At 36.2% G+C, this 18,222-nt stretch overlaps 2 long non-coding RNA genes across 4 annotated transcripts in view; one reads left to right on the top strand and one right to left on the bottom strand.

Annotated features, from left to right (window-relative positions):
• The window catches only part of LOC128018152 (uncharacterized), a 21,182-nt gene extending 4,994 nt beyond the window's left edge, over positions 1-16,188 (top strand). For 2 of the 3 annotated variants that reach the window (XR_008184730.1, XR_008184731.1), the window contains 2 exons: positions 1-99; positions 12,431-16,188. The exon at positions 1-99 is cut by the window's left edge and continues 1,011 nt beyond it. This is a non-coding gene — a long non-coding RNA (uncharacterized LOC128018152). Of the gene's footprint in view, positions 100-234; positions 437-12,430 lie in introns of all 3 variants that reach the window. The other variant, XR_008184732.1, reaches the window with a different exon arrangement.
• On the bottom strand, positions 3,482-8,179 carry LOC128018153 (uncharacterized). The gene is made up of 3 exons (XR_008184733.1): positions 8,034-8,179; positions 7,789-7,858; positions 3,482-4,275 (listed from the first exon to the last, which is right to left on the bottom strand). It is a non-coding gene; the product is annotated as an uncharacterized LOC128018153 (long non-coding RNA).
• Positions 16,189-18,222: the final 2,034 nt, after the last annotated feature.

The following is an 18,222-nucleotide window of genomic DNA, read 5'->3' on the forward strand; positions in this document are numbered from 1 at the left end:
CAGAGCGAAGCAGACAGAGAGGAAGACAGAGCGAAAGAGAGAGAGAGAGAGGGAAACAGCGACCCACACATACTGACTTGAACATATACTCACACTATGGTAGGTTTAGACGAATGCAATTACCCTGTAATCAAATGTAGTTTGTTTGCCATCCATTTGCGTTCAGTTCTTGCTGATGCTGTGGTTAGTTGAGATTAGCTTGTCTGTGGCTGTGCTTCTATCTTTGTGCCATAGGGATGGAGAGAAATTAAGGAGGCTGTAAGGGGAGGGGGAGACAGAGTTGTCTCTCTCTCCCTCTCTCGCTCTTTTTTCGCCACCGCTTTATTTTGTTCCATTTGCTGGTGTTTATATTCACCGTATGTCTGCGCTGAATACTGCACATCGAAACGTAGAGTCGCCGTCCCCCTCACCTCCCCGTTTGCACTTTTGGGTCCAGGTAAGACATTCATTTATTCGTCTTTTGACAGCCAAATATGCAAACCCATTAGTCTGAGTGCGTGAGGGTGGGCGGTTTTGTGGATTATGTTTATTTGTTTTTTGGTGAATCCGATGCGCATTAAAACCCAAGATTGAGAACAAGATCACATCCCCCTCCTCCCGAGTGCAGACTCCTTGGGAATATTCTGAATTTACAATTGGTAGATTGTGCAGGCATTGCACATTCATCTCAGACTGAAAGAGTCAATACAATCGCTCGGGAATGTGATCGGGTAGTCGTTTAATCACAGTTTGGTGAGAATGATGAAGCGTTTTTAGAGATAAACAAAGGTAGGCACATCTTTTATGTGTGTTTCTTTAGTGAGTTCAATTGAAAGTGTATCATGTATGCTGTTATTTATTTGCTTCTGGCAACAAATATTACATTACATACACCAACACCTTGATCATTTTCTTGGCACAAATCATCCCAGGAACACAATACTGCTCACAGGGTATAACAATCTAGCCATAAGCGGGAGACTGATATCTCAAACATGTCAACTCATATTCCTTCAGCTAGCAAATCACTTATTAGTCACCTCTTGGAAAAGTACAACTTCACAGTTTCAGTCTCATCCACCTGCTCTTTAAGCCACAGGAAGAGCTCTCACACGCAGATGTAATTGATGAGAACTCAAAGCTACCTTGAGGTATTTCTCAGTTAAGAGGCTCTGGTTACAGAGGTAAAAGTTACAGGTGTCATATTACATTTCAGTGCTGTAAGATCTTACGCGATGCTTATGCAAAGTGTTAAGTACAGTCGTGTGTGCAGCATGGCGCCAGAACAACATGTGTCAGATGTTCAGCAGGGTTGGGGTCATCACAAACATGCAGGTGTAGATTCACTTATGTTTTAAATGACAAAACACTTAATATAATTGATAACAATTATTTATTATATGTAAATTGTTTTAATAATAATCAAAATTATTATTATTATATTATATTATATTATATTATATTATATTATATTATATTATATTATATTATATTATATTATATTCTATTCATACCACAACCCACTGAAGAATTAAAGATTACATTAAGATGATTAAAGAGACAACTGACTCCTTGCCAAGCTTCTCTTATATATTACATATATGTGTACTCTGATCTCTCTGTTTTCCTGCCACTGGCAAAAATGGAGGAAGAAGCTACTATATCATATGAATCAAATTACCTCAGAAATGGAAAAAAAAAACAAACAAACAAAAAAAAAAAACATCTGTATTAACAGCGCATTTGTATCTCTGAGACCTAATGATACATAATTTCCTACATTGTTTCCAAAATGTCATGAAATGCATCCAAACATGAAATTGGGGAGCCAAAACGAAAGGTTGTAAACACAGACAGTCAGATAATTTTCATAATGACAAACGTAATCTATCAAGAGGAGCAAAAATTAGCATCTGGTTTAAGATGTGATTTTTTTTATTTTTTTTAATTTTTTTGTTGGTAAATAATGGCACAATTAGGCAAAGTAAATTGACTACCACAAACCGTAGTAAATCATGCTGCGTGATTCATTTAAGTAATCTCCTCCCATAAGTTTTGCGTCTGAAAGGGACACTGTTTACACACCTTTTCATCACTAGTCTTTCAATGTGCGTCTTTAGTAAATCCTGACAATAGTTTTTAATATCAAAAGAGGATTTGCGTGCCATTGTGTCAGTGGTGGGGGTCCATGTTGCCACTTGAAGCCTAAAGTAAGTAAAGTTGGTGGCTATAGCATTTCTGTCACTGCGGTCATTTGTGGTGGTTGAGTTTAGGTTTCCTTCTAGGTTATTGAATATGAATAATATGAATATATTTCATATATTCATAAAATAATATTCAGATTTTTTTTGAATAATTAATACAGTCTCTCTCTGTGCCAACTTTCACACAGGATTCAGTGGCATCTCATCAGTTACACCTTCAAGGACTGTACCAAGCATCCAGTCTTTTCCCCCAACATCATATTGACCGTATTAGCAACATCAGCACTTTTTCCTTAATTGATCTTAAAGTGCTTGCATCAAAGACTCTTAAATACGAAGTTATACTTGCTTACAATGCAGCATTTAATGCAAGTAAATTATGTCATATCAAGATTACATGCATTCAATCTGTTGCTTTTCTTAGTTTTTCATAGCAGAAAGTGGGTCATGCACCTCAGCTCGTGCCATGCTCAGCTTCATACAACAGTTATTATATCCATTTTGACTGAATATAGTGCATTCTGAACCTTTTTTTTTTTTTGTTCTGAACTGCCTTCAATAATTCTTAAATAACTTCAAATGACTGAGCCTGCAACCCATCCACACGCACACCCCTCCACAGCAAACAGCACACATCTGAATGCACTTGAGGTCCTTAAGACAGAGAATTTACAGGCAAACAAGCTGTAAATAGCTCTACCACTCATCCATAAGTTTACAGTAGGATTCCTCATATTGTGGATTCCTCATGTCAAGAAGAAACAAACTCTTTTCAAACACTTTTAGAGGTTGTTGAGATCCCTTAGTCTGTATACACACTTAATTCACTCAGTGTTCTCGATAAGAGCTTGAAATAAATGTCTTAAGGGGGTCATGATGCAATTTTTTAGTTTTTGGTGTAACAGAATATGTTGACATGTTTTAATGTTCAAAACGCACATTATTTTTCAAATACTGTACATTATAGTAGGTCTTCTACACTCAAAAAAAAAAGTTGTTGAATGAACTTAAAAAAATTTGAGTAAACTTTTCCACGAAATTGAATTACATTTTCCAAACAATATCGAATTAGTTTGAAATGATTTGTTGTAATCTTGTTGTGTAAACTTAAATTATTTTAGTCAAGACAACAAGAAGAAAATTGTTCCATTCTACTAGATAAAGTTTAGCCATGCCTAATAGAGAAAGTTGTGTCAGGTTAACTACTCTGAATTTTGTCATGCCTACTATATAAAATAATGCCATGTTAACTACATTCAATTTGGTCATGTCTACTAAATCTAACAATGCAATGTCAACTACAAACATTTTTGTACTGCATACTAGAAACAATTTAAATCATTACACTTATCTAACTTGACTCTACAGTTACTTCCAAATGAAAGTGAAATAATTGTGTTCTATTACATTAAAACCTTTTTACTGTATACCTATAGTCTACTGTGAAGAAAGTCAATATGTTAAGTCAATCCATTTAGTAAAAATCTGTATTTAAAACATGAGCACATTTAACCTTGAGTGTCTTCTTGCTTAAAACTGCAAATATGGCAATTAAACATGCTCATTAAGTTAAAAAATGACAATGCAATTAAAACATGAGCATATAAGAATATAACAATTTTATTTTATTTTGTTTTCTTAAACATGATATTAAATGTGATTGAGAGACGTAATCACCTCTGCTCATCGTGCAAAAATTCAGATACAACTTAATCACATGAGCATACAAGGAAATAAAACACAGCATTCACAAAGGGATCCTCAAACAGCACACCTAAATGAAGAGTTCTGTTTTCTGAGCCTGTGCTTTGGCAGACAATTTACACAAGTTCAGCTCGAGAATCATTTTTTGGAGCACCTTAAAAGTGTAATGGATCTCCTGTGGATGAGTAAGATTTAAAGAGTATATTAGTCCAAGTAGCATGGCTGTAGCCAATGCTACATTACCTAAACCAGAGAGCACCTCCACATCTTCCAGCACAATGCAGATATCTTCAGGGTCTTCTGTTGCATCAGCAAATTCATGCATTACATCACAGAATCCCTAAAAGGTCTTCTTTATGTCCGCTTCGTTTCTTGCAGGGTCATCATCCTTTGAAAAAAAAAAAAACAGTTATTTTTAGTGAACAACTCTACTTCCACAGCACATTCATACAGTCACGAGCCATCTTAAAACAATGCTATGGCGTTCGGTCACCAGATCACAACCCAACTCAACCCCTTTGGCAGACTGTGTTCCACTTTATAATGTAAAATAATACAGTGCCTTTGTCAATATCACAAAAATATCACAACAATGAATAACTATGCTTCCTTAAAATCTCTAACTATCACTTAGTGACTGTTCGAAATTTTTAATTAATTTAGATGACATTAACAAATTACATTTATAAAATACCAGATATTCTCAAGAGCCATTGATACTTCGGTAACACTTTAGAATAATCTCCATTAGTTAATGTTAGTTAATTCTTAAAGTAACATGAACAAACAATGAACAATACATTACTGTATTTATTCATCTTTGTTAATATTAATGAAAATACAGTTATTCATTGTTAGTTCATGCTAATTCACAGTGTATTAACTAATGTTATCAAGCACAACTTTTGATTTGAATAATGCATTAGTAAATGTTGAAATTAACATCAACTAAGATTCATAAATGCTGTAGAAGGATTGTTCTTGCTTAGATCATGTTAACTAATGCAGTTAACTAATGGACCATTATTATAAAATGCTACCGATACTTATTTCAAATCAATATTACTTATCTTTAACCAAAACTGGGCACAATTAAAACAACTGCTGACAGCACACCCTTCCCTCATTCTCTGAAAACAGTTGAATTACTGAGTACAAGCTTTTTTTCCATTTTCTTAATAACAGCGCAGTCCTTGGCACCACCAAATTGGTGCAAATCTTTGCCAAAATACAGGTTCGTGTACTTTAATTTCATCTATAAAATCATTAGTCACTTTATTTTCAAACCAACATACATGGATGCAATGCCATTAACCTAAACGAGCGCCTTGTAAAATATATTAATTTATTACTGAACAAACGGAATGTAATTACTTTGTATGTTAAAGGTTTTTTTTTTTTTTTTTTTTTTTTAAGTGTGACGTGACATACGGCCAAGTATGGTGACCCATACTCAGAATTCGTGCTCTGCTTTTAACCCATCCAAGGTGCACACAGACAGCAGTGAACACACACACACACCCGGAGCAGTGGGCATCATTTATGCTGCGGCGCCCGGGGAGCAGTTGGGGGTTCAATGCCTTGCTCAAGGGCAGCTCAGTCGTGTTATTGAAGGTGGAGAGAGAACTGTACATGCACTCCCCCCATCCACAATTCCTGCCGGCCCGAGACTCAAACTCACAATGCTTAGATTGCAAGTACGACTCTCCAACCATTAGGCCACGACTTCCCCGTGAAGCCTGGAATTAAACTGCTGTTTTCATCAGGCCAGAGGAGAACTGGCACCCAGATTAAATAAAGTTTCTCCCAAAGTATATTTTCCATTTCTGTCACTAATTAAAGGGATAGTTCACTTTCAAATTAAATTTAGGTATGTTTTAGCTTACCTCAAGGGCATCCAAGATGTAGATGTTTTTTGTTTCCATAGTAGCTTACATTTTTATATTTTTAGGTCAAACTGTTCTTGTCTGTGACTAATATAATGGAGGTCTATGGTCACCACCTCAAAGAGCATGCACAGAGAATTCCAAATTAAACAATTCCCCACCGTAAGTACACATTGATGACCTAAGACACGAAACAAACGGTTTGTGTAAGAAAATGAACTATTTATTTTGGTTTTATCTCCTGTACACAACCACGTCCAACTGATCTGAGTGCACGAGTGCTTCCTGACGAGACGTGCGCACGCGCTCTGGCTTAGTCTGCGCAAGCGCGGAAAGTGCCGGAAGCGATCTCTCGCGCGTGTACATCACTCATTGTTTACTGTTTACCACACAATACACCACCAATCTGCATTGTCTGAAATATAATGCAGTAACTGTAATTATTAATTTGTTTATAATGCACCCTATAATCGTTGCAATTATAATAAACAACACATTACTCACTCTATTGACAGTGTGCCATTGGGTCCCTCTGGCATTGGACGTCGCCTCCAGTTTATACGTGGCAAACTAAATACAATGTGCAAAACGCTGCATCTCAACCGCGGAGAAAACCAAGGATCATCAGTCAGGCAGGTGTGTGGTGCGATACTGTCAAAGTCCTTGTCGTCTTGTAGTTGTTCCATTCGTGACAACATATGCTCTCCACTTCTGTCGGCATCTCACAACACTTGCTACTAAAACACCACCAATTTTTAAGAGATCTCGGTCTCTGAGGCTTGAAGACGTGCTGCCGTAGCGGATGCTTCCATGATCGCTCCTGAGTACTTTATCTGTGTATTCTGGTTCAAATATGGCTGTGACAAATTCAACATTGTCTGTTGATGTATTGAAATCATCTTCAATTGCAATTTCCTGTACGTATAAATATGTTTAAATCTTCACAGTGTAAGGTAACACTTCAGAAATCTCTGTGTAAACCATAGACAGTAAGTGTAAACAATGAGTGTGCTTTCCGCGCTTGTGCAGACTAAGCCAGAGCGCGCACACGTCACACAACAGGAAGTACTCGCGTCCTCACATCAGTTGGACCTGGTTGTGTACAAAAGGTAAAAACGATATAAATACTGTTTGTTTTCTTACACAAACCGCTCGTTTCGTGTCTTAGGTCATCAATGTGTACTTACGGTGGGGAATTGTTTAATTTGCACTTCTCTGTGCATGCTCTTTGAGGTGGTGACCATAGACCTCCATTATATTAGTCACAGACAAGAACAGTTTGACCTAAAAATATCAAAATGGGAAATACTGCAGAAACAAAGACACCTACATCTTTGAAGTCCTTGAGGTAAGCTAAAACATACCAAAATTTAATTTGAAAGTGAACCATCCCTTTAAGTTTTGGTTCCTTGCCACTGCCACCTTTGGCGAATGGGGATGCTTGACTGATTGCATAGACACTATTGGAAGAGAGTTGAACTGGATGATGACATCACTGAATAATCAATGAACTGACTTTTTCTTAAAAAACAAAACAAAAACTGTCTGTTTGTTATTGTCCTCTTGCATTACAGACAAACTATTTTCCTGTTTAATTATGCTGCTTTGACAATGTGTATTGTGTAAAGTGCTATATAAATAAAGGTGAATCTAATTGACTATTAAGAACTGTGCTTATCAAACAGGATGATATCACGTAAACCTAAACCAGTGGCTGTGTGGAGTACAAAGGTTTAAAGAGAAGTTAACATCAGTCATTTAATTCATATCTGAGCTTTACAATTTACTCAATATTTTAACATTTAAAAATGTACATTAACTCTTTACCCATCAGCAGTTTTGATGGGGAATGTCTTTTGATATTTAAACATACAAACGTATATATATATATATATATATATATATATATGAGAAAGTGTCTCTGCTTTTAAATTGAAAAAATTTCATGTCACGTCTTTTGCAAGGTCAAGTTTGTTATTACTTGTGATAACTGTTTGTAACGAAAAAGAACTCACCAAATACTCCATCATATTCATCTTCATTCAGGTAGATGCACAGCCCCTTGAGAATGCACTCTTGCTTGGTCTCCATGGTGGCATTGTAAGAAAACAGACAAAACATTTTTTCAAGTTTCTGATATTCATACATGACACCCTCCAATACACATCTCTGAGCCATTATGCATTACAGAGCACTATATCAATAGCTTGTATTAAAAAGCAATATTTAAAAAAACTGAAAAAAAAAATAAAAATACTACCTGAGACATTGGCAGCATCACATCTTGAATCTTTTTTCTAAACACTCCACCCTTTTTGGTAAACACTTTTAGCAGATCATCAGAGAACAGATCCAGTTTGAATTTTGGAGTGTAAAGGAAGGGTTATGATCCGATGAAATTCATCATTTATCTGAAGACATAAGTTACAGAGGTCTTGTTTATGGGCAATTCAGCAAAGAAAAAAAAAGGTTAAAATGCTACAAAGAAAACAAAATATTTAGTACAGGGTCAGGGTGACAACTTATTTATGACAGAAATCATTTTCGATTATTCCTCTTGATATATTAATCGCAAGTAACAGAATAACATTATTAACACATACATAAACGTTATTAGCTGCCTACACAGACATAATTTCGGTCCATGATCATAATCTAGCTCGCAGAAGAAATGCAAAAACTCCACTTACAATTACTGAAGCAGCGAAATGTAATACTTACGTCGCTAAAACACTATTTGTTGTTTAAGACGAGAGACTCCGTGAACGCGGTGAATTCAGTCACGAGCACGTGAACTTAACAAGCGTGACTAATCTAAAGCCTTGGATTGGCTGCTGTGCGCTTTGATTGGCATCTCAATCGTTTTAACAATGACGAGCAATAAATTAAATATAGATGAGGAAGACCTAAAATATACATTTGAAACTTTGTCACCCTAACAACAGCTAAATGCAGAGTAAGAATTTAAAATCCTAGGGGACAATTTGGCAATTTCTAATTTTCGGGCGTGTCTTATGGCCCGTTTTATACATTAATTCATGATACTGAAGGGTTTTCTGTTCTCTCTTGTTCCGCGATTCTTCATTTTAACGTTATTTGATACTTTTAGGAAAAAAAGAAAGTCTGCACCACGTGCTGAATCCAGAAACCTAACATCAGCTACAAACGACACACTTAAGAGCTATTTTCATACAGTGCTTATAGAAAAAAACTTTCTGGTATGCAACAAGATATTAAGAAAGCATATTTTAATTAGTTTGTTAATTAAATAAAATTAGATGGACGGTGATAGATAAGAAAAAAATGCCACTTAACCAATTCACATGTTCGCTGCTGAGCAATCCATCTGCATCCGTTTCCGTTGATGACGTGCATCCGGTTATGATGAACAAAAAATATTCTTGTTGACTCAATTAAAAAAAATGTTGTAAACCTAATTTTTTGAAAATTTCATTGTTTCTGTTAAATATAATTAAGTTGACACCATTTTTACAAATAGTTATGTTGTATGTGCTCATGTTAATTAATTAAATTGAACAAAGAGCAAAAATCATTTTTTTGAGTGTATGCCCCGCCTCTCGTTGTTTTCTACAAAGTCCCTCCCTCGGACAAGCGCAGTCTGCTCTGATTGGCCAACTGACCCAGTGCATTGCGATTAGCTGAACACCACAAGCACTCATTGGAAATGTAACTTCCCTTTCCATAATCGCGAGCTTCATCTATCATAATAAATGTAAAAACACTTAATAATGTCCTTAGTTTTACCATCAGTTCAAGCCCGAAAGGGGAACAGAGTGGCGTGACAGACACAGTAACCGCGTTTCCACTGTCGGGCCAGTGCAAGCCAGGGCTTAAAACAGGCGGGGCAGGGCGGGGCGGGGCTAATAGCACAAAGGCCAGAATAGTGCAGCGTTTTCAATGTTGGTCCTGAAGCTTCACTTAAATATGCCCTTTACACGCAACCTCATCATTTCACCAACAAAGAGAAGTTATCAGAAAACTAAGAAATAAGTCACTGGAACTAGAGCGATCACAAAACGAACATGATAAAAGTGGCTGTTTGTTTGCATGCTTTGTTAACTATTTTAATTCAAAAGCATTAATGTTTTAATATAGAATATGTGCTACATTGATCATAATGAATTAATTTATCAGGACTCAAAATTAGTCACACAGAAATACATTTATTTTTATTATTTCTATTTTATTTATTTTTAACGCTTCAGCATTATGAAAATAGCCTGCTTATTAATTTGAGTCTGTTTATGTTTATTTGTAGCCTATAAGTCAAATTTAGAATGAATGATATTTATGATAATATCTCTATTTTTATAAAAGCTCCCAAACAAAAACTATTATTATATTTTTATGATAGACATAGAGCGAAACTCTCTTGACGAGACTTATGCATATATACACGCAACACGCAAAACTTAAATATTCAGTAGCAAATACATAACCTAATAACAAAACATACTTACAGTATCTGATTCAGAAGTGCCAGATTGTCGTAGCAAAGTCAGAATTACCTCCTCTCCTAGATTCATAAAATGGTTTTCCATAAAATGCATTGCTGTTTCTGTTGTAAGTAATCTTAAAGATTCCTACATTACTGACACCACGCCTTCTTTCTTTGCGTGAATGTTTTGGGTGGCATTACTCAAATATTTCCACATAGTGATGTTGACATGGGGGCGTCTTAGAATGAGCCGGTTTAGGGGGCATGGCAGAGTCTTAACTTTGATAAACCATCTCTTTGGTTTGAGACTTTAGTCTTTGCAACTTCAGGGATCTTATCTTTGCGCAATCAGCTTGTAACACTCCACAGAGAAAAGAAAACTTGAAATCGCATCATATGAACCCTTTAACTGAAATTCTGTAGATTCCTCTAAATAAACATCCTTATTTTTGTCATGTTCAATAGCCTGCAGTTGTCATTAACACGATAACATGATAATTTTCTCTAACTGACAGCAGACTGCTCTGCTCTGCTCCATATGTGGGACAGTGACACATGAACTGCAAAATCATGGAGGACACACTGTTGAATTACCATCCTATGTATTTATACGATGCCATCCAAACTGAGGACAAACATTTTCAAATGCAATGTAGCCCCAAAACACACATTTGCCAAATTGTTTGAGGCTGAAATTTTCAGCATGCATGTGATTAGCATATTTAGCACATTGCGTTGTTAATATCAAGCCATGTTTTCATGCTGTTCCAATCAGTTCAGTGTCTTTTGAATGCATAAATAAGCAGGATTATTGCACTGACTAGCTTTGTTATTGTTTCATTACACCCTCACAAGTAAGCAAATGATTAGAATGCACTTCAGGGCACTTGGCTTCATTATGGCTGTGTAATATTCAGCCGAGCTCATGTCCATTTTTAAAGCTGGCATGGGTTGTACTGTGCCTCCGTGTTTTGCTGCGGTCACTGGGCCTGTTATTTCCCCTGAGCTTTTCCTTTTATAACCACCTGAATCTAGCTCACCTCAATATCTGAATCAAAACTGAATTACACAGATACACAGACTGTTTTTATTAAAAATCATGACTTGATTTCAGGTATTTACTGTAGTCATTATGCATGCTAATTACACGGTTCTCCTGAATGCTTAATTCTCATTGGACAGTCGTGGTATTCTGCAGTCAAATGTTTTAGCATAATTGCCCCATAACTATACTTTTGCAAAGCTGTGCTATTTCCTTGTCTCTTGTAGCATTTTTTGCTCATGTATTAAACTAATTTACTTAACACAATATTTAATGTTTGTTTGTTTATTTATTTAAGTAGCTTTGTAATAAGCAGGATAATGTTAAGCAAATGAACAATCAAGCAAACCCCTTCAGATAGTACCCCTCTTCTTGACATTGAGGGTTTATAATGATCCACTAAATGTGCTTTATGATTTACCAGTGTTCATTTAATTTATGTAATACTTATGCTCTATTTTAGTATGTATTAATAGTTGTATTTTTTTTTTTTTTTTTTTTTAATTTAAATTTAGGTTTTGTGTGCTTTTATTTCAATTATATTCTTTTTTATATATTTATATAAAAATATTTCTTTCTTTCTTTCTTGATTATTTCTGTTTTTGGAATTTTAGTTAGTTGCCAAAGCAACATTTATAGTTTTTCCAAAAAGAGGCACTTCATTTGACAGCAATTACAGCTGATAACAAATGATAACCTGCACTTAGTATTTAAGCACTGATGGTAACTTGGGGTTTATTTTGGTTTATAATGACCTGCTGATTGTAAACTGTCCCTTACATACCAAAAGCAGATGCAGCAGAAAGTCAAGAAATCGTGTTCTGTTATTGCTGACTATAAACTCCTTCACAGTTGACTCCCAGAAATGTTGTTTATATAAATAGATAAGTCGATACAGCTCAACACAGCATGCCTGCATAAACACGATTCGGTTTTCTCCAGAATAGCTCTCTGCAGAGGCTGCTTGGCATTCCTTCGCAAGCTTTATGGTCCAGTATGAGGCATTAGGGCGTAAGATCTGAGCAGTGGTTCCTATGAGGATCCTTTGGCTATGCTGTGCAATCTGCCGCTCACCACTGACAGCAGTCCATACACACACCAGCATCATTACCCATTCCCACTGAAGCTGAGCTCCGCTCTGTTTGTGTGTTTACAGTAAACGGCTGGATAAAAGGCGGGCTGAAGTGAGTTGGTCAGAAAGGCCTTGCCAAACCCACAGTCTGGTCTGCTGCTTTGCTACCGCTGTGGTGTTTTGATGTGCGCTGCTGTGCAGATGCAGTTTCTGGGCGATCACCAACAAGCTACCGTACAGAAGGAGACTTTAGTAAAGTAAGGAATATCTTTCAAGGTTAGTGTCAAATCCTAAGGGCACCGTGATCCAGCTGTTGCTTTATAGCACATATTCAGATTGCCGGGCCATGTGGCATCTGTCCCTGCTTGCTCCGCCAAAAACAGTTCAACAGAAGAGAGGATGCCCTTGTAAAAAATGTTGTATTGAATGTACATTTGTAGTGTATTTTAAATTGTAAAAGTATATATATATATATATAACTTGCAAATAATTTTCCAACAATTAAGCAGCTCTTTACAGCAGATGGAGCTTGTGAATTAATTCTGTTCTGACATTTTATATCAATTTCCATAATAGTATTAATATATATATATATATATATATATATATATATATATATAAATATGGGTACATTATTTCTGTGCTCCATTAATGATGAAAGACTAGAGACACCTCTGATTGTTGAAGTAAGTACTCTTTTTAAAAGTATGCTAAAGTGTAGTTATTTTTCAAGGGTGTGCATGTTCCAACTTATTCCCTTTAATTGATAAGGACAGTCAAATTCTTCCTTACACTAGAAATCTACTGGACTTCCTCATGTTCGTCCAATTACTATGCTTACCAGTGTTTTATATTTGCAGTCGGATCAGTTTGAATGCCCACGTCTGCAGACGGAAATGCATGAGCCAGCCTTCAGATGACCTCGCACCATATCGTTCAGCTTATACAACAAGTCCATTATGGGTATTATTCAGTAGTCTAGCCTAACAGATACCGGCTGCTCCAACTATATGATGCGCGCTGTGTTATTGTGTTCTGCCAGTCTGCAGCGCACGAATAAACACTTCACCAGACTGATGAAAAGACCCCAAAACCATAAGAACAAAATGTACAAATAGGGACAGAAAGCAAAGGCAATAAATCTGAAAGCATTGAGAGCTTCCTGAGAACAGACAAGCAATGAAAGGTTATTCAGACACCTGTTCGGTTTGAAAATATGACTTTTCTTTCACACTTTTTTATTTTATTTTATTTTTGCAAGCCTTGCAATACAAGAGGTCGGGATTGTTGCCTATAACCTACGAAAAAGAGAGAGCGATGCTGTCATTGAAGTGCAGGGCCTATGAGGGTCTATATCACTGGTTGTTTATGTGTTGATCTGCCCGGAGGTGGTCCACCATCAAACCGAATTCAAAAGAAGTCCCCTCTGCTTGATCTTATCACAAATTGCATGGAGCCCCGTGCTACTGGAGCAGAATGATTGGTGCTGCAGGGCCAAACATCCTCCCTGCTCTCCATCAACGGAGAGTAGGACAAAATGTTTTCTACAACATGAGTTCTGCTTGCACAAGCAACACATAAGTCACCTCTGCATATAAACACATACTGACACAGAAACACACCCCCATGTTGTTCACTTCGAGTAAGATTCTGTATGTAAGTTATACATAGTGAGTTCAATTACTTTCTGAGTGATGCATTACTACATACTGTGTTCAAGAAATTTGCTTATTACTGTTGTTTAAAAATGATACTAAAGGCTACAGCACATGAGATGACAAACTCTGTTGTTCACAATCAAGCATTTTTCTTCTTTATTTCAGTAAGAAAATCCTGCTCCAGTGTGGCACAAGTCATGGAGGAAGACAGGGCTTTGGAAGGAGAAAGAAAACCTTTGTTTTTGTTTTTCTGTCCATGGAGAAGTATGTGAAGGCATTAATTGATAATGTCTCTCCAAGAAACATAAATGTTGTTGGGAAAGCTATTTATTAGCTTGCCAAGGTAGTTCAACTCTATAAGAAAGCAAGCAAAAAGAACTTATCTATATCGACTGAAGCTACTTAGTTCATTATTCACTCACCCTCGTGTCATTCAAAACCTGTATTTCTTTTCTTCTTCTGTGTGACTTTTGGGTTTTGAAAATCAGTAGGAACCAAAGAGTTTTTGTAACCATTGACTACCATTATCTGGTCTAAAAAAAACATACATTTATCAAAATATCTTATTTTTGTACAATGAGAGTAAACATATCAAACATACACTACTGATTAAAGTTTGGGTGTCGCTAAGATAATTAGTAGTAGTAGAAATATCTTATGTCTTTAATATTTTTATTCTCACCAAAGTGAAATTTAATGTTATAAATTGTAATATTTAAACATCACAATTTAAACACATAACACATTGTTTCCGTTTACGCCTTTAAAAATAAAATTTATTCCTGTGCACAGTAATATTTATGCTGTATAAATAGAAATAAGCCATAGATGCAATAATTATGCTCCATACTTTTAAGTGGTTGTATACATTTTAATAAAAATAAATAAAAACTAGAATACAACCTAATTTGTATAACTTAACAGCAGCATTTACCCAAATATTTTGATAGAATTTTTTTTATTTTTTTTTTATTTATTTTTTTGCTGTTCATTCACAAGACTGCTCTACTGTCACTGATTAATGCAGTTAAGTCATTGTCACTGTGGAATACGATATGTGTCTGAACATTCCCTATGCTGGTGTATTTTTCCTTAACACCAATGCCTCTCTTACACTCATAACCCTACGTGCCACATCCTGCAAGAGGATTTTAAAGATTCCGTGCAATTTTCAATAATGTTCCGCGGGTCCAATAACTCCAGGTCCACAGAGGCCACTGAATCAGCATTTCAAAGAGAAACTCCTTTCCACAAAGACCTTTCAATTGAAATAGTAATCGAAAAAAAGTTTCTTCTTCCCAGTCTTATGGGCTCAACTCTGATTGACCCCTCTCAATCTGTGCCTCTCTGTTGTAAAGAACAGGCATAAAATAAGTCAGAGTTAATAGAGTTTAAGACTAAAAGCCAAACCGCATTGGAATAGGAAGAAGATGGAAAGAGTCAAGGGAGGGAGAGGGACTGAGGCAGAGAGAGATTGAGCAAAGAGAGAAGAGAGATAGAGAGAGAGAGATCCCTAAGGGATGGGGATTGGGTCTGGGCTGCCTGAGGACAGTCTCGCCTCTAATTGGCTGAATGCCTCCGCTCGGAATTCCCACAATGCCTTGTGTTTCAGTGACTTTCTCTAAACTCTCAGTGGACTCTTCAAGGTTACCGTCACTCTTCCGTGTTATCGCTGCACTCTAAGCCACTGTAGAAAATCTGTTTTCAGCGTAGCCATGAAGGATTTCTGAGAATAGCTGAATATTCAAAACCAAAATGGGTGATCATTCGCCTCAAATGACACACATACAGCTTTTTCAACTTTTGTGATATATTTCACTCAGCACCACAATAAAACAGGCATTGGGTGAATATAAAATCGGATTAGAGTGAAACATTGAAGGTGAACAATAACTAGATTTTCTTATGTATATGTTTTGTTTTTACAGCCGTCAGCGTCGTGCTGCGACTGAATTGTATCTGCATTAATCTTGCCGTCTTCCTCACAAACAGACTGTTGTATGTATCAAATAAAGAGGATGTAATGAAAAGCATGCCCTTGAATCCTACAGCCACCGAGGTGTCTTTTCACTTCCATTGCTGCACAGAGAATCTGCCTTTTTGCTTTCCTTCCAGCATCGCCAAAGATAACCGAATAACATCTTGTGTGAATCAAAGTGGAATCAAATAAAGAAATCATCTCTACTTTCATTTTGCCCGAGTCTTTTCTTCTGGAAGCCACAGGTATTAAGCAAGTGAAGACATTTTGTGATATTAAAGAGGAAGCTGAAAGAAAATAGTTGTCGCCGCAATTGCATTAGTGTTGTAGTGAGATATTTGCTGCTGTGTTTGCATATGTAATCTAAAATAGATTGATAAGAAGCAGAGGGGTGCACGGACTAATAAACCATACCCCTTGACCCCAGTCTATGCTTTGATCCCATGGATGAGGGGAAAATATGCATAAATCCCACTTCATATACAGAACCTCATACGGCAGTTGAGATTTTCAGGAAGCTCCATCTATATGATGAGAATAACAGTATTAAAACATTTATGAATGCCTACAGAATGAACAAAGTTTGCATTCCCTGTGCGTTAGCAGTTTTCCATAACAATATTTCGCCAGAAGCCATCTTCCTTTCTCAAATGTGAGCTTTCATTCAGCATTATTATCAATTATGCAGTAGTATTCGCCTTCTGCTGGAAATTCATTAGAAGATCAATTGAAATCACTTATGTCTAGCAGCAAAATCATTATTTATGAGCTAGAAATCCTTAAGAAGCTAAAGAGGAGGAAAAAAAAACATTTTCAAAGGAGTATTGATTTAACAACTACCTTGGACTTCAGCCAAAAGAGTGTTGTGTTCTACACTTTCAGTGGATTACAGCAGTATGGGCTCATACAGGAACTGTGCACATGGCATTTTAAAAGGACCTTGGATGTTTATTGTGAATGTAGGGAATTTCTATAAAAGACTTCAAGGCAATCCATTGTACTGTACTTGTTTTTAAATATAGAGATTATATAATATATGAATTGCTTTTGGAACAAAATGTGCTTATAACAAACAACATACATATGTAGCTATAATGGCAGCCAACAACATATTTTCATATAATAAAACCAACAACAGTTCTCTTCAAAATGACATAATAGGAGACAATAGGAGACTGTGCTCTCAATGAAGTAATTTTTTTGTAAATGTACGGAAAAATCATTTAAAGACATAATCAAACAGACAATGAACACTATTAACAGAAATTATTATATTGTGCAATCAAACTTGTAGCAAAATTAGGTAGTTCTGTATTTTGTTTCAGGGTTGGCATCATCTGAGGTCCTCTGAGGGGTTGGCATCATCTCTTCTCAGGTGTTCTGAATCCAGACTGAAGCTTGAGGAACATCCTGGTTACTTTGTGATGTCAATCCCATGGAAAAAAAAACAGAGAAACAAAAACATTTAGTAACATGCTTCTTGAATTGTGTTATTTTTACATTAGGTGTTGAAAAGCTTATATAGTATGCTAAGGCACTTTTACCCACTGTGACATGCTATTGAGCTATGGTATTACAGAAGGTCAATGTGTGTTTAATGAACTGTAACTGTTCTGGGAAATAATGGTAGGAAAAGTTCAATAGACTTCATAAAGCCAATACTTGCCAGAAATTGATTTTCAAAAATAAACCTACCCTGAGAAATGCTCACTGGAGTACATGCAGCCTCCATTGTGTGTTATAAATATAACTGTGACTTTTATTTATTTACATAATTTATTTTCATTGGTAAAGCCTGCAGGGATGATTTATAATGCAGGAATACAAATACATTTAGCATATGAATGGTTTTATGAACCACACAAAAATGAATTCTGGGCAGGTCTCGTAAATGAAGCTCAGTGACAGTGACCAGTGGATACTCTGCAGTCAATGGGTGCCGTCAGGAGGAGTCTAAACAGCTGATAAAAACATCATAGTAATCCACAAAAACACAATTAACATATTATGTAGCAAAATGTTGGTCTAGAAATAAATATATGTTTGCTTCACCGGTATAAATGTTAACTGAAAAAAAAATAAAAATAAAACATCTGCACATGAGAAATCCTTTTTAGAAACACTGAGACACATCTCTGTTCTCTGCGCTTGGAGATTTTGAGATTCACTATAACTAACAAGTTATCGAAAAAATAACCAGCAACAACCAGCTAAACACACATCTCTCTCTCTCTCTCTCT

The sequence above is a fragment of the Carassius gibelio genome, chromosome A8 (genome assembly GCF_023724105.1).
Source record: "Carassius gibelio isolate Cgi1373 ecotype wild population from Czech Republic chromosome A8, carGib1.2-hapl.c, whole genome shotgun sequence".
In the NCBI taxonomy this organism is placed as follows: Eukaryota; Metazoa; Chordata; class Actinopteri; order Cypriniformes; family Cyprinidae; genus Carassius; species Carassius gibelio.